The following is a 22,673-nucleotide window of genomic DNA, read 5'->3' as shown; positions in this document are numbered from 1 at the left end:
TCTACCTTATTCAGTCACTACAGCCATTAAGAATTCTCCCTGCATGATAGAAGGAGAGCGATTAGACAGCTCAGTCTTCTAACTAGTCCAATGCAACGTAGAGGTCAACTCTTCGCTCCGCATTCCAGGGAAGACTGATAAATAATATCCATGAAAGAGCAAAATCTCTCTCTCGGGAGGACAAAGATCTGCTGGTTTCTGCTAGGCCATAGATCACTGTGTGAATGCTAACAGAGACAAGCTGATATTTGGCAACGGGACCATTTTAACAGTGAAACCCAGTGAGTAGCATAAGTGAATTAAGGATCTCCTTTACTAATAGTGATCATTGATAAAACTCGATCGACGCAAACGAATGCTGTGTAGCAAACCTGATTTCAAAGACCAAATTTCCAATAGCAGTGCATCCATTTTTGTGGCATTTTGTATCCCCTTGTAACCATCCAGTGACATACCTTCAGCTGCCCTAAATTGACTAAGTTTCATGGACCAAAATGAGGCAATACTGAATTACATGAGCAGAGGCTCACACATGACTGGGTGGGTACTTAAACTCATAGACTTTAAGGTTAGAAGGGACAATCATGACCATCTAGTCTAGCTCCTGCACATTGCAGGCTACAGAACCTCTCCCACCCACTCCTGTCATAGACCCTAAACCTCTGGCTGAGTTACTGACATCCTCAAATCATGATTCGAAGACCGATTTGTCTGTGAAATGACCCCTGCCCTTTTAGGACTTGAGTGTGTAAGTGTAAAACTGATAAAAAGAAATAATTTATCCCCCACAAAATGGACAGTTAACCTGTGGAACTCCTTGGCACATATTTCATTGAGCAGGACAGTTATATGGATAAAGATGGAGAATTACATTAGCAAAGAGTACATCTCATCAGTTTGGAAGGGATCTAAACCACGGTATAAGCCAGACTCTGGGTCCTCCCACGACTGTCCATTGCAGGGTCGCTTGCACTTTCCTCTGGAACAGCTGGTACTGGCAACAAGCAGAGACAGGATAATAAACTAGATGGAAAAGTCCCATGTTCTTATCCTGTAGAATTGGGCTTTTCCAAGTTGGGAAGCTGAGAATTGCTTCCACAAAGGAAACAATTCCTCTGACTCCAGTATTTCCTGATAAACATATAACACAATTAAATTTAATCTAATTTACAATCTATTTTATTTCCTAAACTTGCAAAGAAATGAGAATGAAACAATTAGCAAACCCTGGAGTGATCAGGTTAATTTATTTAAACCATCAGTAAAAAGCTCAGACTGGAGAAGAGAGATGCTAGTTTTTGTTGGGATGCAGATCACTGTGTGTTTGACGTGAACAAATTGATATTTGGGTCAGGAACTATTTTAAATGTGGAACCTAGTAAGTAACTATGTCAGTCTAGCGACCTTTCCTTGTGTTGTCTCTTTATCATGGCTGGTTGGGAAATTTTTGACAAAATGTTTGATTTTTTAGTTGGAAAATGCTTATTCATTGAGAGAGTTTCTCAGGTGCAGGATGGAATTTCTGGTCAAAACATCATAAAGTCCCATCCCATAATAGCCAGGTAATTACAGCACTTATCTAGCATGTAGGCCACCCAGGTTCTCAGTCCTCTTAATGAGGAATAAGAGGGACCTGCACCTGGGTTTTCCACATTGTAGGAAGGGCCCTAACCACCAGGCTATTGGCTATTCTGGAATGTTGATCGCTCTCTCTCTTGCTCTAAAATAGAATAATAATTAAAATCTGAGTTTTGTTCCAGTGCAGAATGAGGGAGCTTTTTGAAATCTCAAAAATTCTCACCCGATGGGAAAATCATTTCCCTTCCATCTCTCTCTACACCTTTAGCATGGAGATGCTGAGAAGGCTAGAAGTGAAGTGTAGAATTTGCACTGGTATATTTCACTGTGTATGATACAGTATATAAGGTCCTGTTTGGAAAAGGAACAGAACTCTTGGTGATCCCCAGTAAGTATGAACTTTGGTTGAGAAAGGAAAGTCTTCCTCACATCAGTTGAGGATTTCTTTATTTCTAACTGTCCTGAGAGAGAGAAATTTATACCTCTTCCCCAGATGACTGAATCACACTTCTTTCCTTCATATGTTATCTTTATGGTGTAGGTTATGTCCAGTGCCCAAGTGCCAGATTTACAAAGATATTCAAGCCTCTAAAGGTGCATCTAAGTGCCTAAAGGGAATTTCAAAAATGCCTAAGTATTAAAGTCCATGGGAGTCAGGCACCTAACCTACTATGGCACTTCTGAAAATATCACTAGGCACCAATTTGCATCTTTAGGCATCTAAACAACTTTGAAAATCCAGCCCTAAATACTGATCACAACAATAAGAGAAGAAACTCAAGGAAAATAGTTAAAACCAAGACTCATCATGGGGTTGGAAGAAACATCGTGAATAAGAAGAGAGCTTGTAGGGACATCAGAGGGATCTGTTTGTGTAGCTAGAAGGGATTTTGATGGGATGTGTAGCATTGTGTGAATACTGCAGGAAACAGGCTCATCTTTGGGAGTGGAACAAGAGTATCAGTGGAGCCCAGTAAGTACAGAGGGAAAAGAATCTTACGTGGGTTAGAGGGATAGATTGACCATAACATACACAGAGAGACAAGGTGGTTGAGGTTATATCTTTTACTAGACCCACTTCTTCAGGTCTGGGGAACTAACTCAACCCCAGATCTGAAGAAAGACAAGATTTCAAACTTTCACAGAGCCTTTCTCACCAACAGAAGTTGGCCCAATAAAAGATATTACCCCACCCACCTTGTCTCCATAATATCCTGGGACCAGCATGGCTACAACAACACTGCCCATGACCTACCCTGGTAGAAATGCTGGACTGAAATTGAAAAAAATGGGGTTTAGTTCCTTGCTTTGCAACAAACTCCTTTGGCAGGTCCGTTATGGGTTTTTCAATGGTACCCAACTCCCATTGATGTTAAGTTAGATTCGGGTGCTCAAATCAATTGAAAGGCCTTGCCTTTCTTGTTCATCCTTGTGCTCCAGAAGTGCTTATTAAACCCACATTGTCATATTGTGCCTATATAGCAGAGTACCCAACAGCCTTACCCTTACATTCTGGATTTAGCCCAAAGAATGTTGGCTAGATTGGTAAAGAGATGATGGGAAGTATGGGGCTGGGGTTTCTGTCATATGGCCAATCACTGTGCCAATTATGGAGGAACTCGTGACAAACTCTTATTTGGGGATGGAACCAGACTGAGAGTGAAGCTAAGTAAGATGATCAATATTCTGGGAGCTGATGAATGTGAACATGAAGTAGCAAAAGGCACTGCTTTTGGATGGGGTTGTTGAAGGAGCCCAAGTGAGTTTGGGCTTGTCAACAGGGGTACACTCGTGAAAGTTAAACTAAATTCACTTTCAAAGTGGATACATATAACTGAATTAAACTCATGTGTAGACCTTAACTTGGTTTAGTTTAATTCACACCATTAGTTAATTTGGATTAGTTTTGCACAAATCCCATTGAATTTCAATGGCAGTTAAGGGGGCATGTTCAAAAGCATAAGAAATGAGCCAGAAAATGTATTTGAGTGCAGGAAAAAAAGCCTTACGCTGTGAGATTCAATCTGTTTAGCTTGTCAAAAAGAAGCTCAAGTAGTGACTTGATCATGGTGTATAAGTGTCTTCAGAGGAGAAGATACTATCTGGAGACTCTAGTGGAGAAAGCTGTAACAAGAACCAATGCCTGGAAGTTAAATCCAGATACATTCAAATTAGAAACGGAGCACAACATTTTAACAGGGAGGGCAATTAACCATTGGAACAAAATACTGAGGGAAATGGAGAATCCACTCTCTCTCAAAGTCTTCAAGCCAAGACTGGATGTCTTTCTGGAGGATATGCTTTAATTAAAAACAATACAGGGTAACTGGGTCACTATAATCAGTGATAGGTGGTCAGACTAGATGATCTGTCTCATGAGTTCTTCTGGTTTTAAAATCTATTGAAAAGTCCCATTAAAAACCTACAGGACTATACTTGTTAATACTCCAGGTGCATTTGAAACTCTGCTCCATTGCATTGAATTCCTGAGCCTCCTTTAAAATGTCCAGCCTGAAGACTTTCCCAGATGTGTAACACTAGACTAAGAGAGAGAAGGGAGTTGTACGTACGTACGTACAATGGAAGAATAAATGCTGTATGTTTTAGTTAAGTTGTCCCAGGATGGGAATGAGCAAGGATAGAAGTGGTGTGTGTCTGGCTATGTGGTGGGTTTTGGAATGTTTTTGTTGTGATCATAAGCACTGTGTGAACACTGGTGGCTACAAATTCATCTTCGGGAGTGGGACCAGCCTTCTTGTTAAACCAAGTAAGAGGCATGCATGTTCTCCCTTTGAATCCTTCATGACTATTGTGTATTTGATAGGACAGGTGAATTAGAATGGCAACATTCTAATAAATGAGCCAGATATTGGTGTAGCGAAGGTGTCCATACTGTTAGCTTATTGGGATATGAATACCCCCTTCCTCCGTTCTAGTTCTCTCACTGCTGTCCATCACTCTAGTATCTGATGGGAACCGATCCAAGGAGATGATAGATGGATAGATGTCGTTAAAGTTACTCCTGAATGTTACTGTGGTGAGTGAGGAGTAAATTACCCGCATCCATCCACAATATGTAAAACACAGAGGTAAACAGAACATCTGTCTGGTTATTAGCATGTCCCAGAACTGCTTTTTTTATCTGTAGAGGTCATTTGTGGCTTCACTATATTAAATCCTGACCCTAGCTTGAAGGAGATGCAGTTGTTGGTAAAGGGATCAGAGGAAGTGGAGGAATGTTGTTTCTGTCACAGCATCAACCACTGGGTGAATAATGTAGGCGCTGGGGCCAAACTCACTTTTGGGGATGGAACCAGATTAAGAGTGAACTCAAGTAAGTGTGACTTTAAATGCGCTAGTGCGGTCTAGCGGATTCCAGACACTCAGCGTCTGTTCCTTTCTCTGCTCTGTGACCTTGCAGGTATAATTTTGCCTCTGTTTCCCACCTCACCCTTCCTCTTTTAGACTGCAAGCTCTGTGGAGCAGGGACCATCTCTCCACATGTGCTTTGCATAGCTCCCCAGTGCAATGGGACCCTGATCAATGACTGCTGTGCCTGGGTCCCACAGCAATAGGAATCAGAGTGCGGCCCTGACCTTGGATGGAGATCCTAGGTGTTACAAGAGGCTAAAATCTGATGGATAGGAAGAGTAACTGCTTAACTTGGTCCAAAAGGGGGTTAATATAACTAGGGCTAGCGGGGGCACAGGGAAACATTGGATGGGTCAGAATAAATGACATATTTTATCCAAGAAGTGAAAGGGTGGAAATGAGCAGGGTGGAATAGGTGTATTTGAGATGGTTCCAGGGAAGATTTTGTTGTGGTGATAAACACTGTGTGAACAACGATGGCTTCAAATTCACCTTCGGGAGTGGGACCAGGCTTCTTATTAAACCAAGTAAGATGCATTGGGTTGATCCCTCTTAATTATTCAAGGAGTGACTGGTTGTACGTTGGAAGAGATGGGCACTGTGCAATGGTCAGGTAATAATAAATAAGTTTAGTGTTGTTATAGTGAACATGTCAGTGAAGAGAACTAGAAGTACCTTTGTCTGTCCATCCCTCTGTCACACTAATTTGTGATGGGACCAAATGAAAGAATCTAGATAGCTAGATTGCTCTGTGGAGATCTGTGCTTTGGGGTTAAACATTATCCAGTTAGATTACAGCCAACAGACGTCCACAGAGGGGATGAGGCTTCTTAGACTAAGTTGCCCACAATATTCTCATTAGACTCATGTTGTCTGTACCCTGGAGATCCAGCCACCACCCTCGGGCTACCATTTCACTGTCCACTACTCTCTCTATATCCCTAACCCTCAACCACCCGTGTGACACCTCAGCCAGGCCATTTGGTAGAGCTTTGTACCACAGTGCAAATACTGGAATGCTGGGGAAGCTGATATTTGGAAGTGGGACCACACTTCTAGTTACTCCAGGTGAGCGGATTTCCCATTCGCTGTGAGCCTTGTTCTAATCTCCACTGGCTACAATGTGTGCTCAGGTACCATGGTGATGGGCATGACGTAAGAACTGAAAGAGCAAAAGGACAGAGAAGGAGGAAAACACTGCATTTCAGGTGCTGGATTGGGACTCAGATGGCCTGGGTTCAATTCCTGGCTTGACTCCTGACTCCACGTGAGACCTTGCAATAAATCCCTTTGGCAAGGAGTTTTCCAATGAGCCTGGGGGATTATATGCTTGTTTCCCATTGGGCAAGAAAACGCCTTTGAAACTCAACTCCCTTACATTCTTTGGAATAGCCTAGCCATAATCTCTCTGTGCTTCGATTCCTCATCTGTAAAATGGGGACATTACTCCCTTTTCTGTGTGTCATGTATAGTTAGGCTACACTCTTCAGGGCAGGGGCTCTTTCTTGCCTCGGTGTCTGGGCAGCGACCTGCACTATGCAGCCCTGGTCTCAGTTAGGACCTTTATGTTCCACTGTCATATAAACAGTTAAACAATAGACTTGCACCAGTGTAACTGAGGGCAGAATCACACTCAGGGCATGTCTACATGGCAAGTTAGTGCACAGGAAGCCAGGGTGTAAATCTACTGCACTCCAGCATGCCACGTACTAACTGTTCAAGGTATCCCCAGCCGCACCCTGGCAATGGCAGAGCTTTCCAGCCAGACTGGCAGGGTGTGGAAGGTTCATTAATTAGTGGTTGTATAGTGCCTTGGCAATTTCAAAGGTGCCTGAGTTGAATTTGGCACCTAATACCCTTGGGGCGGCAAACATGAATGGGGGTCAAATGTTTCTGAATATGCCAACAGGCCAGTTAAATTTTTAATGCTGAAATCTAACAAACTAGATTTGCCAGTCTGATAAATATTATAGCCAATATTCCAAAGGACGTCTCAGAGGGTTCTTTGAAAATCTCTCTAGAATGACTATAAAATTGTTATTTAATCATTATAGGAGGAGATCTGCAAAGACACAAATGGATATTCAGAAATCTAAATCCCACCGCGGGGGGGTGGGGGAAAGGAGTTCATCACCTAGCTTCCCTGTGTGCATTTGAAATTCTTCCCTCCAGTTGGCATTACTTTTATTACTGCTGCTAAGTCATGCGAGGAGGATGGTGAAGATCTTTGTGATTGTATCCTTGCTTCTCTAGCTGAAGGTATGATCATGGGAACACCTAATCCATTGTTTTGAGATCAGTGCTGATGAATGGAAATTGAGGAACAGGTTCTGTGAGTTTCGGCTTGTTTTTGATACAGTGCATAGCACAGTGTGAACTATGGGGCAGGAGATAAATTCATCTTTGGCAAAGGAACAAAATTATCAGTCAAACCCAGTGAGTATGTAGGCCATTGCAAGATAAAACAACATCAAGGGATTTCAAGAGGTGATTGAATTAGGGAAAAAATAATGAATAAATGATTCACTAATTGATGAGTAAATATTGCAAAAATGCATCTGAATATTATTCAGTCATCTCTAGAGATGGTAGAAACATTTCTTTGTAAGCGTCTTAACTGAAATTTGATGGGGAAATTAATCAGATAATTTATCCACAAATATTATTTAACCAACACTAGGATGGGATTTTCAGAGGAGTCTAAGGAAGGTAGGTGTGTCAATGGGAGTTGGGTAAAGCACTATCTTCATCTCTGTTACCCAGTCCTCGTTCATATATACATAAATAATGATGAGGGAACTGTAAGAAAATATAATGTTTTGTGGTTCTTGAGTGGTACTCTGCTACCGTGGTGATGGACACAGAGAGAGAGACTTTATAAGCACATTACTGATGTACGGATGTCAAATATGCCTTGAATATTTATCTTACAGCATTTAGAGATGGGAGCTCTTTGATTTATCAGAATACGTAGAGATAGATACTTTGAATGGAAGGATGGATAGAGGTATTGCAATTGAAAGAAAGAAGTCAAAATCTAGGCATGTTTTTGCTGCAATAATAATTGCTTTACGAGTAGCTTCAAAGTCATGTTTAGGAATGGGATGAGGGTTCTTGTTAAACCAGGAAAGTTGCATTCAATGTTTAAATGTAACGGGGGGAAGTGTCTATATATTTGGCACTGGAGTGATCGTGCAACACATGCTAAATGCTGATATATACAGGAAAATAAGTGGATATCTCTTGAGTTGCCGTCACTCTAGGTATCCAGAGACGAGACCCTACAGAGAACCACTGGAGATTCTCTAGGTCTTCTCTACTCTCCACTTTGGTAACACCCCACTAGTGTCTTTATTGCACCAGTATTTATCAGTCTCTGAACAGCATCTCTTCACTCACTGTCAGTCTGAGATGAGAAAGTTCAATTCCCAGCAATATATTACTCAGGGTTACAATTTAGGCTCCAATGAAGTCAATGGCCAAAACTTGCACTGACTTCCAAGGTCCAGAGTTTCACCCCAGGCAGGGGCAGCTCCAGGCACCAGCATAGCAAGCATGTGGCTGGGGCAGCAAGCCACAGGGGTGCTCTGCCGTTGCCGCGAGGTCAGCAGGCAGGTTGCCTTCCGCGGCTTGTCTGCGGAGGGTCTGCTGGTCTCGCGTCTTCGGTGGACCTCCCACAGGAATGCCGCCGAATCTGCGGGACCGGGGACCTCCTGCAGGCAAGCCACCTAAGGCAGCCTGCCTGCTGTGCCTGGGGCAGCAAAATACCTAGAGCTGCCCCTGACCCCAGGTTTAACAGTCCAATCCCCTGGCTTACGACACAACCCCCAGGTCTCTCTTCAGTCCAAGTCCTAGGTATTGGGGCCCCCACAACTATCTCACTGTCCTATATTGCTGTCCCTTGAAGACCCTAGGATATTGACTTAGACACGCTATTTTGTAGAGGTCTGTGTCATAGTGCTGACTCTGGGGCAAGGGGGAAACTCATATTTGGCAGTGGAACTAAACTTCTAGTTACCCCAGGTGAGCTGAAATTCTGTTCTCTGCGAGTAGCTGGACCTGATGTTGATCTATGTTACGCCAGGTTATACAAATGGGAGTGACATTGATTCCAATGGACATACTCCTGATTTGCACTGGGATGAGTGGAAAGAGAACCAGTCCCATTGACTCCAGTAAAATCATTCCTGATTTACATGTGGATGAGTGAGAGATCAGAGTGATTCTTCCATCTGAGATAATGGAAAATATATGGGCAGAGGACTAACACGTTCCTATTTATCAGCATATCCTAGAAAGGCTTTTGTGGATCCAAGAGATCGTTTTGTAGAGTCCATAACTGTCTGCCTTATATCCTGCACTTAGCACAGAGACCACTGACCACTCGGTGAGGAGATGGTGGTGGATGCAGGGTGAGGGTTTCTGTCACGCTGTCAACCACTGTGTGAATTATGGAGGAGCAGGGACTGGACTCATCTTTGGGGATGGAACCCAGCTGAGAGTGAAGCCAAGTAAGTGAGACGTGGCACAAGAACATGAAAGTGTCTGATGAGCGTGAAGTGGAGCAAAGCAGGGAACAGCTTAGAGTTGTCCATGTTAGATGTAAATAGGGTTAAGGAGAACCAAGAAGGTCAGGGAGTTTGAGATGGGATTAGAACTAAGCAGAAGAATGTTCAATTCACATATTTACCCTGGAATTGGGAATTTTCCAAAGAGCCCATGAGATTTGGGTGCTCAGGTCCTATTGAAACTCAATAGCAGTTAGGTTTCAAAGTCCCAGCTGCAATCTCTGTTTCAGTTCGCCAGCTGTAAAATGGGGATGTTAATCATTTCCCCACACACACGTTGGTTGAGATTTTAAAAGCCACCTAGGGGATTTGGACACTCAATTCCTATTAATTTCTAAAGGGAACCTGAATCTGACTCCTTCAGGCAGCTTTGAAAATCTCAGTAAACTCACTTAGGTTGGGCATGGTCTTTGCTCTGCATATGAGTAGTCCCCCAGTTCAATGGGAAAAAAGTATTTCTTTTTAGCAGTGTTACATTTGCTGCCTTTCAATTTCTTTGAACGTCTCCTTATGCTTGTACTATAGATTTTCATAGCTGAAGGATATGGATAACACAGGCCATAGCATTGCATCCATTTACCCCTGCCCTGAGCCCAATAACTAGTGTTTGGGTAAAGCATATCTTCCAGAAAGCCATCTGAAGCCACCACAGAATGGAGAACTCACCATTTTCCATGGTAGGTTGTTCCAGTGCTTAAGAGGCTGGGTAAATAGATGTGCCAGATCAACCATCTCTCACATTCATATGTTATGTCCCCTATTATTCTCTTGACTGGCTTTTTCAAAGCTGCCGCAGAGACTGAGTTCATCTCCCTTTAATTTAAATGGAAACTTGAATATAATGAGGTGTATATTGGAGTTGAACTCAGCAGATGTGGGTTCTAGTCACAACTCTTCCAGTAACCTGCTACTTCACCACCCTCTGCCTCAGTTTCCCCATTTGTTAAATGGGGATACAGATGCTGACCTTCTTTGAAAAATGCGGTCAGATCTACTAATGGTTAGAAGCAGGTATTGTTATCAATAACTCTCTTCAGCCCCTTTGAAACTCCCAGCCCTCCTCTCTAAAGTATTTTATGAATTCAATGAGAGGTTAAGCTACAGAAAAAGGTCATACCAGAAGCCCGAAGTGCAAGACAGAGATAAAAATATTGGTTTCAGGATTTAAAATGAGCAAGGGGTTCTGAGGAAACACAGGCCTGTTTTTGCCAGCACAGTGGGGCTATGCCAGAAACAATCGTATATTTTGGACAAGCACAAAGTTCTCAGTTGAAGCCAGTAGGTATAAAAGCCCCTAACAGACGAAGCAACATCAGGGAGTTAGATGTGGAAAATATTATTCATGGTCTGAATAAATGATGCACTGATTAACAGGGGAAATCTCCTCTGTTTTAACTGATAATTATCAGTCCAGCCACAGTGCTGGGAAACATCTGTTTGCAGCAATATGCACTGCTGAGTGATGGGAACAGTGTAGTTAATACATTAGTCATAGCTGCAAAGAGTCCTGTGGCACCTTATAGACTAACAGACATATTGGAGCAGGAGCTTTCCTGGGTGAATCCCCACTTCGTTGGATGCAACGGATGCAAGTGGGTATTCACCCACGAAAGCTCATGCTCCAAAACGTCTGTTAGTCTGTAAGGTGCCACAGGACTCTTTGCTGCTTTTACAGATCCAGACTAACCCAGCTCCCCCTCTGATACTATTAGCCATAGCTAGCGTTCCACCTGCTCCCGCTGATGTAACGTGTAATTAGAATGTGGCTGTCAGTGGAGTAGCCGTGGAATGGAAATGGGCGGCTAAGAGAGAAAGAAAAGACGGACAGACCTATGTGGCGGTTGCCATGGTATTTACTAAGTGATAAAAGGGCCTGAGAAGTGGCCCAATGAAAGGGGAACGAATGATGGACTGAAGGATAAATAGAAGCACAGAGAAGGATCGATAGAAAGAGGTGGGTGGATAAAGTGGTAGAAAGAGCGAGATAAGACTCGGTGCTTATGATCCTTGAAAGTGTTTTCAAAGCTCATTGCAAAGAATATGTGGGCCAAATCCTCAGCTGGTGTAAATCAATGTCGCTTCACTTCACTTATCGTCTAATCCCTTCCCCTCTGTGCCTCTTTAGCCCCATTTTACAGAAAGGGATAACAGTGTGAAGCTCCTGCACAAAGCATGTTGAGAGCTATGGATGAAATGGGTTGTAAGGGCCAGAGGGATAATATCTGTTGCTGGACCAGCTTCTGCTGGCGAGAGAGACCAGCTTTCGAGCTACGTAGAGCTCTTCAGGCCCTCGAAAGCTTCTCTCTCCCACCAACAGGAGCTGGTCCAATAGAAGATATTACTTCACCCACCTCATCACGCTAATATCCTGAGGCTGACAGGGCTACAACAACACTGTGTCTAAAGAGTAGGGATTAGTCATAGAAGTCCCAGGAACGACACTGATTTACACCAGGTGAAGATCTGACCCGTGTGGAATAAGTGGCGTGAGTCTGATTCTTCTCACACCAGGGATAGGCCAATAATAATTCCATGATTCCAGTAGAGGCCTCCTGATTTACACCCCTGTCAGCGAAAGGGAACTGGCATCTTGTAGTTCAGGGAGGCAGGCAAGGAATTTGGAGGAGGGAGAATGGAGGTTGCAGGGGTGTGCGTGGACAATTCTGAGCACGTTCTTGTTGTACCAGAAATCACTGTGTGAACATCAACAGCTATGAACTCAGCTTCGGGAAAGGGACCCGGCTGCTTGTCAAACCAAGTGAGAGGCCAGAGTTTTATTCCTTTGGACCGTGGCTAGGGCAGCTGGATTCCCAGTGAGTTTTAAGGGCAATGAAGGGGGGCAACACACTAGTGAATGTATGTTTGGTGTTGTAACAGTGATGGCGTCAGCTTCTTGTCTAATTGACACTCAATCTTTCATCGTTGTCCCATGGATTCCCATCGCTGTCGTGTCCGATGGGCATCGTTAGAGCAAATGGAGATTAGATAGACAGATAAAGTGGAACAATTATTTTAAATAACCCAAGTGTAAGAAATTCCACCCACTTCCCATGAGATGCCATCTGCAAACCAATACTTTCTGTGTGTGTTGCCCTAACTGGTCTCCCATGACCCCAGACACCATTCTGTAGTGCCTCGTGTCAGGGTGTGAACACGAGGGTTACAGCAAACTCACATTTGGAGCAGGAAGCAAACTTCTGGTATTGCCAGGTATGTTGAATGCCCCAGGGTTTTTTAAACTGGTTTGTCAACTTCATTAAGAGTAGAATTACAGACAGGCACATAGGGCAATTCTCCCCATTGGTGTAAATCAGGATACATTGACACTCACTTGAGTATAGAGCTATGTTGATTTACACTAGACCCGAAGATGCCCTTGTGATGTTCATTGCCGGGTTTGAGAAATTCAGTAATAATTAGAGGTGGGCAGAAAATTGAAGGATATTTTTCAAGAAAATTTTCAACAAAAACACGGGGTTTTTTTGGTTCTCATTGGAATTTGCATCAGAAAAGGTCAACTTTTTAGTGGAAAAACCTAAATACCAATAATTCCTCTGTTGCCAGCAACTGAAAACCAGAAATATTCAGCTGAAAAATTTCAGTTTTCACTCAACAATTTTTGATTTTCAGGTTCTTTGGGTTTTCTAAAGAACAGTAATAAATAAATGAGCAAAGCAGGCAGCTTCCATGGAAGTTTTCATTCAGCTGAATTTTTTCCAACCAGCTCTAATAAGGAAATCAATTTTGTTTTCTTAGCCCTGCACAGATTTTTTTCTAGAGAGCGGTAATTGTCTTGTAGTTAAGGCAGTGGCTAGGGACTGAAAATAACTGGGGTTTCTTTCCAATTCTGCCAGTCTCTCTCTGTGTGATCTGGGACAAATTATTCCTGGAGCTTCAGCTCCTCCTCTACAAATTCATGATAGGATACTTTCATGTCTGTTTTCACTGTAGGATCTTTGGGGAAGAGGTTGTCTCTTCTTCAGTTTGTACAGCTCCTAGCACACTGTGCTTCTGGTTTTGGTTTGGACCTCTAAGTGTGTTACAGTAGTGTGTGCGTGTGTGTGTGTGTGTGTGCATGTGTGTGTGTGCGCGTGTGTGTGTGTGTGTGTGTGACAGAGAGAGAGAGAGATTACACATATTCTCTTTATCTATAGCTGTAAGTGTGTGTACATTATACATATGTGTCGCTGGAGCTTGGACACTACCTCATTGCTAAGAGGAACTCACTGGATAATAGCAGGGTAGTGGTGTTTTGGCTGCATCCAAATCACTGTGTGAATTAGGAGGCTCAGGAGCCAGACTCACCTTTGGGAGTGGCACCCAGGTGAAGGTGGAACCCAGTAAGTGAGAAGTAAGATGAGGAATACGGGTTAATATGCAGGGTGCAGACACCAGAGAGGGGTGCTTAATTTGTTGGAGAGGCTGGAATAATGGGATGAAACTGAGCAAAAAAGGAAGAAGTCTTTGTAAATGACAAGGGATGCAATAGACTCCCCAGGTGCTCAGATATCATGGGAACAAGGGTCATATGTGTACCGAGACAGACAAATGGACAGAGATAGATACTGTGATGAAAGAGACCCCAGCTGGAAGGACAGACAGATAATGCAGATGAAATAAAGGGCATAGATGCTGTGGATGGAAGGACAGATAATGAGAGAGGTGCAAGAACAGGTAGCCAGATTTACCTGTCCTGGGGAAAGGGGCTTCCATCCCCTTCCCTCAGTGGGTCATTCCACTGTTCAGTGCCTCCTGTGCAGGGACAGAGCTCCACACCCAGTCCAGGGAGCTATCCCCCGCCCCACCATTTTGTAGAGGCTTGCATCATAGTGAGGACCGCTGGATTCGACAGGCTCCTCTTTGGAGCTGGGACTAAACTTGTGGTTTCTCCAGGTAGGTTCAGTGTTCCCAAGAGACTTGTTTTGTTTGATCTGCCTTGGAGTCTTGGGAAGAGCTTTCCCCGTTAGCCGGTCGTGTTTTGGCCCTGCCGGGAGCAAAGCTATAGGTCAGGGCCAGCCCCGCGGCTGGTATGAACTGGTGCAGCTCAAAGGAGCTGTGCTGCCTGTGGCTCTGGCCCTTCACCACGAGCCATGAGAGGGGTCGGTGGCAGGAGGAAGGGCTAGAAGGTGACTGAAAGCTTTGCCCAGCGGGGGCAGATCTGGGGTCTGTCTGCCCCAGTCTCTTTTCTCTGGTAGTGGCCGTTGCCGTCATGAATGACTATGGATGGGCCTACGAACGGCCTGTGCATAGTCAGTCTCACTCTTCGCCTGCCCCAGGGACCGTCTACTTCTACAGAACCGTCTGCTTCACCTTGGAGTTAGCTGTGCTGCTCTGAGCACTGTTCCCAGACCTGAAGACGAGCTCTGTGTAGCTTGAAACCTTGCCTCTTTCACCAGTGGGAGTTGGGCCAATAAAAGCTCTAACCTCACCTGGCTTGTGTGGCTCTAGCCCAGGGGTTAGGGTGTGGATGTATGAGACCTGCATTCAAGCCCCTGCGTCAGTGACTTAACTAGCTATAGAAAGTGAAACAGCTTCAACCGGAGAGAATGGGAAGCCTCGTCCCACTCTCTCCCACAGCCCAGTGGCTGCAGCATTCTCCAGCAGTGTGAGAGCCGGGAACAAATCCCGTCTCCACACCAGGCAGAGAAAGGAATTGGATGTGGGTCTCCTACCCCACCCACTGGGCTAATATTGATAAGGAGCTCCCCTCCGGTCTGGGCTAGGCCTGAACCAGAAGCAGGTACCCCTGACAACCAAGTATAGACTGCACATGCTGGGAGTAGTTAAAACACTGCCGTGTGAGACAGGACTCCTAGGTTCCATTCCTGCCCCCGCGCCTGACTCCCTTGGTAACTTTGGGCCAGTCATTTATTCTCTGTGACTCAGTTCCTCAAAATAATGTTTCTCCTCTGTCACCGGGCTGTTGTCAGCATCACTGTATGAAGGCCTGCGAGGCAGCCAGAAATCACACACCTCTGTAGATAGATGGACCTGAGAACAGAAAAGACCAACCATTGCGGTAACAGAAATTCACCGATAAGCCATTTTGATTTTGAACAGCATTGTGCAGTCTACTTACATCCCGAGTTGTTATTGGCTGTTTGTGCTACGTAGCCTGGGAAAGAGGAGGAACTGCCTGTGCTAGGTGCAGTACTAACACAGATCCGAAATACCGTCCCTGAGGTACTTTGCAATCCAAGGGTGTTAAAGTACCGTTGGGACCCCAAGCTAAACTTGGTATCCCAGGGACAGCTGAGCTGAGAAGAAAGCAAGAAGGGTTTCTGTTGACTTGTGCAGTGATGGGTTTGCATTATAGCATCCACCACTGGGTGAGTTTGGGGGCATCTATAAACAAGCTCACCTTTGGGAAAGGAACACAGCTGAGAGTGAGACCAAGTGAGTGAGCTACATACAGTCCCATATCACTCATCTCAAAGGGGGAAGATGGTTTCTTTGGGGAGCTGGGATAACATACATGGAGGACGAACATTTTCATAATGGTGACCGAGGGACTAGCTTCCCAAAGCGATGAGACACCACTGTGAGGATCGACTGTAGCCAGAGGCTGGGGCTGGGGATGGATAGATATCAGAAAGGACAGGTATTGTACAGTGACACAGGGATGTAAGATAATGAGTGGAAAATTTAAAACCATGGAACTTCTTGCCAGAAAATATTACCGAAGGGAGTTTAGTAGGATTTTGAATCAGGATATCGTTATATCTGTTTGGATAATGAGGACATCAACAGTTCATGTACGTACAAACTAAGATATTTAGAAGGGGTATAACCCCATAATACTCAAGCATAAGTTCTGCCCAATGTGGAGTATTTTGCACCTTTGTCCAGTCTGACCTTCAGTTAAGAAATCCATCCAGAGAGGGATGGTGGCCATGGTATTGGATGGGGAGTTGAGGCATAGAGAGAGGTTGGCTGGAGGAGGGGGATAGTAGCGCCAGTAGCTTGGACTAGACGAGACCTTCTCCATCTCTAACTCTCATGAGGCTGTGAAGCACAAAGGATTCATAACAGACACGTGACAGGGCCAGTCAGAGACAGGCGTGTTGGTCAGAGCCGAGATTCTCACAGGTGTATAAGGGATTTTTACACTCTAGGGTCATTCAGATTCACGGGAATTGAGCATCCAAATCTGAAAGGCAGCTCTGGAAATGTCCCCACGGTTTCCATGGCACGAGACATTCGGGAAATAGTAAATAATCCAGAAAAGCTAATTGTGAGCAGAATCGTAGGCGAGAGCAGCGCAGTCAGGAAGGCTTGTGAAGGTTTCCTGGGCTGTGTGGAGTTTGGAGCAGATCAGCTGCCGTTTGGATGAGGGACATGGCTAAGGGTCAGCTCTGGTTAGCAGGACACAGATAAAGCCAGAAAAGCAGAAAGTGGAGAGTGCATGATGGAACTGGAACGCAGCGCTTCATATCTTGTGGCTGGTTTCATGAGAGAGATAAATATTACCTGGGGAATGCACTACTTATAACCCTCCTATGCATCGTGAGAATCTCTCGGGTCATCACACACATCCTAGATTACAGAGGTCAGGGATGAAAGAGCTGGGTGGGTCTTTCCCCATCCATGTGCCAATGGTCTGTTGTTCCCTTAATATTCACCAGGGACCTTTTATGATCCTTCCCATCACTTCCTCTGGGAAATCATTCCACCGTCCTCTGACCTGTTTTGTACAAGGTAAAGGGACTGCTGCCTGCATTTCGTAGAGGCTTGTGTCACAGTGTGAATAATCAGGGAGCACAGGCAGTCATATTTGGAACTGGGACCAAGCTTCTTGTTACCCCCGGTGAGTTTGTTTTGCCTAATGCTCCTTCAACAGCAAAGCCAGCCATCCTTAGACAAGCATGGTGAACTAAGAAACAGTGCTAAATTTAGAAGCTTTCCCTTTCAGTTCCAAGGGGGCTGCTTGCAGGTTAGGGGCTCGGAGGGGAGTGCTTGATTCTCAGCAGTTACTTTGCAAAGAGGCAGCCCAGAGCAAGGTGGGGTGAGTTGTTTTTCTCTGCCTTAGGGAGAAGCCTGCTTTGTCTCTCGCTGGTTTTTTGTTCTTGGTAATGAGAGTTGTGGAGTCTAAGAGATAAAGCAGTGTTACTGTGCAATCTTCCAGAAAGATAAAACCATAAACTACTCTAACTTCCCTGCATATATGCTACGAACATAATACCAGTGAGGGGGTGGGCCAGGCTTTCATGGGAGACCCAGGTTGCCTAGACAGCTTTGATAATTTCAGCTTATGTAACTTGACCAAGGTCACACAGAGTCTGTGATGGCAAAACTGGGATTTGAAGGCAGATCTCTTTTGTACCAGCCCAGCCAAACAAAAAAACCACCTTTCTCTTTACTTCATTAGCCATAGCATGTACAGACTAAGTGAGACCTAGGAATCCCTGGGGATGGAACTAGATGCATCTTTTCCATCTCCAAGTCCCATGTGATAGTGGCAGAAAAGGGGTCCATCATGGACACATGGGGAAATCCAGTTAGAAATGGATTTATAGACCTGCTGTCTAAAGCAGGTAATGTTCTGGAAACCTAACTGGAGCAGAATCATGTCAGACATCAGCCCAGTCACGGAGGTTCTTGTAAAGGCTTCCTGGGTTGTGTGAATTATGGAGGTGGGGGATATAAGCTCACGTTTGGAAAAGGTACAAGGCTGATGGTCAAGCCAGGTGAGTATAAAATAGTGATTAAATGATAAGGGCAGAACAAGAGTGTGTGTGATGGGGGCAGAAGATAATGATTCATGGTCCATGGACTATAGAGAGATACCTAAATGATCCTGTAGATGGAAAGATAGAAAGCTAGACAGGGTTAGGAAGAGGTATGCATGGGGATAGATCAATACAGTGGTGCTTCAGAAAGAAAGAAAGAGAAAATATAGTAATGAGGGACTTATAATTGGACAAGCGGGTCTGAGTAACTAGACGTGTACGTACGCAGATGGCAGGGTACAGACAGGTAGGATCTTGAGGCCTGGAGATTATATTAGGTGCCCCACCTGGGCATGAACCCTTGTATTTAGTGAGAGGGAGCAACATTTTCAAATGAATGACTTTGGGTCCCATCTTCAACTGACTCAGGAGGCTAAGGGGGGAAAAATCCTTTGTGACTTAGAAGCCTAAGACCCACTGACTTTCAACAAAACGTGGGCTCCTAACGGCCAACTTTTCCTAGGTAGTTTGGTGCCTAAAGATGCAGATGGGAATTCAATGGGAATTAGGCACCTTACTCGGTTTGACATGTTTGAAAATCCTACTAGGTGCCTATCCACATCTTTGGTCTTCTAAATATCTTTGACTGTCTGGCCAAAGTGCTGAGTGGCATTTTTCAAAACACCTAGACACTTAATGTCTATTGATGTTAATGGGTGTTAGGTGCCAGGGAGTTGTTGAAAATTCCACTCGGTGCCTAAATAACTTTCAATCTAGCTCATGTCACTTCTGAAAATGGGACTTTGACTCCTAATTCACTCAAGCGCATCTGAAAATTTTACCCAGAATCTTTTGACATGATCATATAATTCCTAGATTTACAAGAGTCAGGGTAGGAAATTACTTAGTAAATCACCCAGTCAAACTCCAGTCTCTGGGTAAATATTGGATTCTTGATAGGAGATTTCCCCAGGGATTTCTTCAGTTCTTTTAATAAATGACTCGAGTAATGTGATTTCTCAGTTGAAACGAAATAGTTTTACAAATTTCATGTCACCTGAAAAAAAATTAGACTGAGTTACGACAGTCACCCTCCCATTCTGTAGAGGCTGGCGTCACAGTGAGACAACACAGGGCTATGGAAAAGTCCTATTTGGAACTGGAACCAAACTTCTTGTTACCCCGAGTAAGTTGACCTCTCTGTGCCACTTTAACCAAAGGACCATCCATCCTTCTCCATCTCCTCCTTTGGCAATTGGGGAGCTGAACTGGGCATTAGGGAGTCTGGGTGTCCAAATCTCCTAAGCAGCTTTGAAAATGTCAGTTTAAAGGATTCTGTGGTACAGCTGGGAACGGAACCAAGATTTCCCCACTCCCATCCCAAACACAAGACCATCCTCGCCCTTTAATACATTAGCAAGTAGGGGGATGGACCAGCCAAGAGCAGGGGTATGTGCCTAGATGGAACTTTTCCAGCTCTAGTTCCTGTGAGGTTTTGAAATCAGAGGGTCCATGATGGACACATTGGAACCTCAGCTGGAAACAGACTTGTAGACTTCGTGTCCAAAGTAGGAAACACTCCGTAAAAACTTAAGTGCAAGCGGAATGTTAGGTAAGGTCAGCACCATGAAGAAGGTTCTTGTAAAGGTTTCCTGGGTTGTGTGAGTTATAGAGGAGATAAGCTCACGTTTGGAAAGGGGACCAAGCTGATGGTGAACCCATGTGACTATGGCACAAGGACGAAAGGAAAAAGGCTTCAGGGAGAGAGGCAACCAATTCTCATTGAAATTCAGTGGAAGTTGGCTGCCTATCTTTGAAAATATCAACCTCAATGCAGAGGATACGTGATGGAACTGAAGTGAGTGTCTCGGTATTTTGTGGTAGGTTTTCATGGCAAATCCATAGATCTATGGATGGAAAGGAGGATGGCTAGATACCACATTGATTAGCCATGAACTTCAAAAAACAGTTTTCTAAACCTGGACATTTTGAAACTGTCAGTTTCAAAATGGAATTTGGATGACTCCCATTATGAACCAAAAATGAGCAATCAAAATGGGTATATTGAGGTTCTATTTATAAATAATTTAGACAGGGTCAATAATTGGTTATTCGGTTTTATGAGCCTCTCAGAGGCACGGTTAGTATGTACTGTGAACAGTTATAACTTGTCAGCAGAAGGTGCTAAGGACAGGTACAATTCCTGGTTATGAACTAGCTACTCACTTGTTGGATTCTTTAACAGTCTAAGAACAGTTGATTAACTATTCAATAAACACCTCTCAGACATGTCTTTAACTTTTATAAACCATATGTAAATGGAGCTGGAGTATAATGGGCTGGAATCTAGCCTAGTCAGTCTCTATACCCCACTCCTCACCATAGTATCGCAAAGGGCTGGTAGGTCATATTTAGCTGAAATCCACTCTGACAATATTTTTCCTTGCCATATGCTGTAGGGACCTCACTTAGTGTCTAAGCCGGCTTGAAAGATGCCCAATTCTATAGTGACAGGCACCAACCCAAAGCCCTGCGGTAGCTAGACAGACAGACAGAGACACATGCATGGTTTGGAAATGCACTAGCTGACCCATCAAGGTCTTCGAACCCTCACTTATTTCTCTGCATGTCATCCTATAAATTCCAGAATGACAAATGTGAAAGAAGAACATGGGATTAATGGGTCAGCCAATCCCAACCTCCATCTCTTAGCCATCGCTAGATTTCCTCACCCACCTGGTTCCCCAGAGATGTGTTAAATTGCTTTGCCCAGTGGGATTTCCCAGCCCTTCACTGGGAGAGCATTTCACAAGCTTCTCCACTTCGTACCCAAGAGGAGCAGGAGTTGAAAGAGTCATCTCCCATTTTGTAGAGGCTGGTATCACAGTGTGAGTAATGAGGGGCTGGGAAAACTCATATTTGGAATGGGGACCAAAGTTCTAGTGACTCCAGGTAAGTTTTCCTCCCCACCCCCCAAGGGTTTGTTTTTGTTTAGCCTGGATTCTGTTTGTCTTGAAGCGGCTTCCCATGTAGGTTTAAGGCCAAGTAAGAATAAAAATTGCCCCTTATGTTACTATTCATCCTGTTCATAACATTAGTGCCTGAGGCTCAGCCCAGAAAGGGGCCCCGTTGCACTAGATGCTGTACAGACACTGCCAGTCCCTGCCCTGAGGAGCGGACAATCGAAATAGAGCAGTCAGGCCCAGGGTGAGGGAAGGGGTCAGAGTGAACAATGGGAAGGCAGCACAAGGCATGTTAGTGCCATGATTTTTTGAGCTCAATTTAGTGAGGAGGGAATCAGCCAAAAGAAAGGAAAAGGGAAGGGGAGGGGGCGAGGAGGACAGGGCAGGGGAGGAGGTAGGAGGGCAGTGTGACATGATTAACATAATAAATTTTCACAGTCCTACCAAAATAGAAGAAAATGGATTATTCCTTCAAAACGGAAAATGCTCCAAAGTACAAATTTTTGCTATGGGGGAAAAAAACCCCAACAACAGTCATGTGACCAAAATGTGCAATCAAAGAATTGCTAATGAAAAGCTAAAGTGTGGTCACCTAGTCCAGTCCCCTGCTCTCATGGTAGAATCTAGATCAGTGGTTCCCAAACTCGTTCTGCCACTTGGGCAGGGTGAGCCCCCTGGCAGGCCGGGCTGGTTTGTTTACCTGCTGTGTGGGCAGATTCAGCCGATCGCAGCTCCCACTGGCCGCGGTTTGCTGCTCCAGGCCAATGGGGGCCGCGGGAAGGGGGTGCGGGATGAGGGACGTACTGGCTGTTCCCTACACAAGCAGCGGAACAAGTTTGGGAACCACTGGTCTAGACCATCCCTGAGAGGCTGGAAAACAATCTAGTGTTTCCACGTTTGAAAATCAGGCTTATTTAATGGGGGAAGAGAGGTAGCAACGAAAGGTTTCAGGCACCTCCACTTGGTATCTCTAGAATGAAGTAACCGAGGGCTAAACTACGGGAAATGGAACTAGGTCTGGGAAAGCTCCCTGGAGTGTGCAATGCGGAGGTGGAGGCTCTCAGGTTATAGCTGGAAGTGGAACCATGCTGGCTGTCAAGCCACAACGCTGAATGAGAAAGGCAGACTAGGAGAGCTTTCTGCTGGAAGCAGAGCTGAATGATTGATTGAGAGTCCACAGAGTGAGCACAGTGTATCCACGGATATTTTAAACCATCTTTTCAAAACTGGAAAGTGTAGAAAACAATTTCTTTCCATTTCAAAATGGAGTCTGGACAACTCCCAACATGTTTCCAAATTGATAAAGGAAATTTTACATGTTGGATGAAAACTGAAATGTCAGAACTAAAACTGGAGGGTGGGGGGAAGGGCGTGGTCAACTAAAATTTGAAACTTTTTTTCCCGAAAAATGAAAAAAAAATCAGTTTGAGAGGTGGACAAATATCCATTTTCATGAAATGGCCTAATAGCTAAAATATTTTGAATGAAAAATTTCAGCTAGTGTACCTAGACTGTTTCCGACT

Source organism: Gopherus evgoodei, unplaced genomic scaffold (assembly GCF_007399415.2).
Source record: "Gopherus evgoodei ecotype Sinaloan lineage unplaced genomic scaffold, rGopEvg1_v1.p scaffold_39_arrow_ctg1, whole genome shotgun sequence".
Lineage (NCBI taxonomy): Eukaryota > Metazoa > Chordata > Testudines > Testudinidae > Gopherus > Gopherus evgoodei.
Note: the sequence above shows the minus strand (reverse complement) of the source record.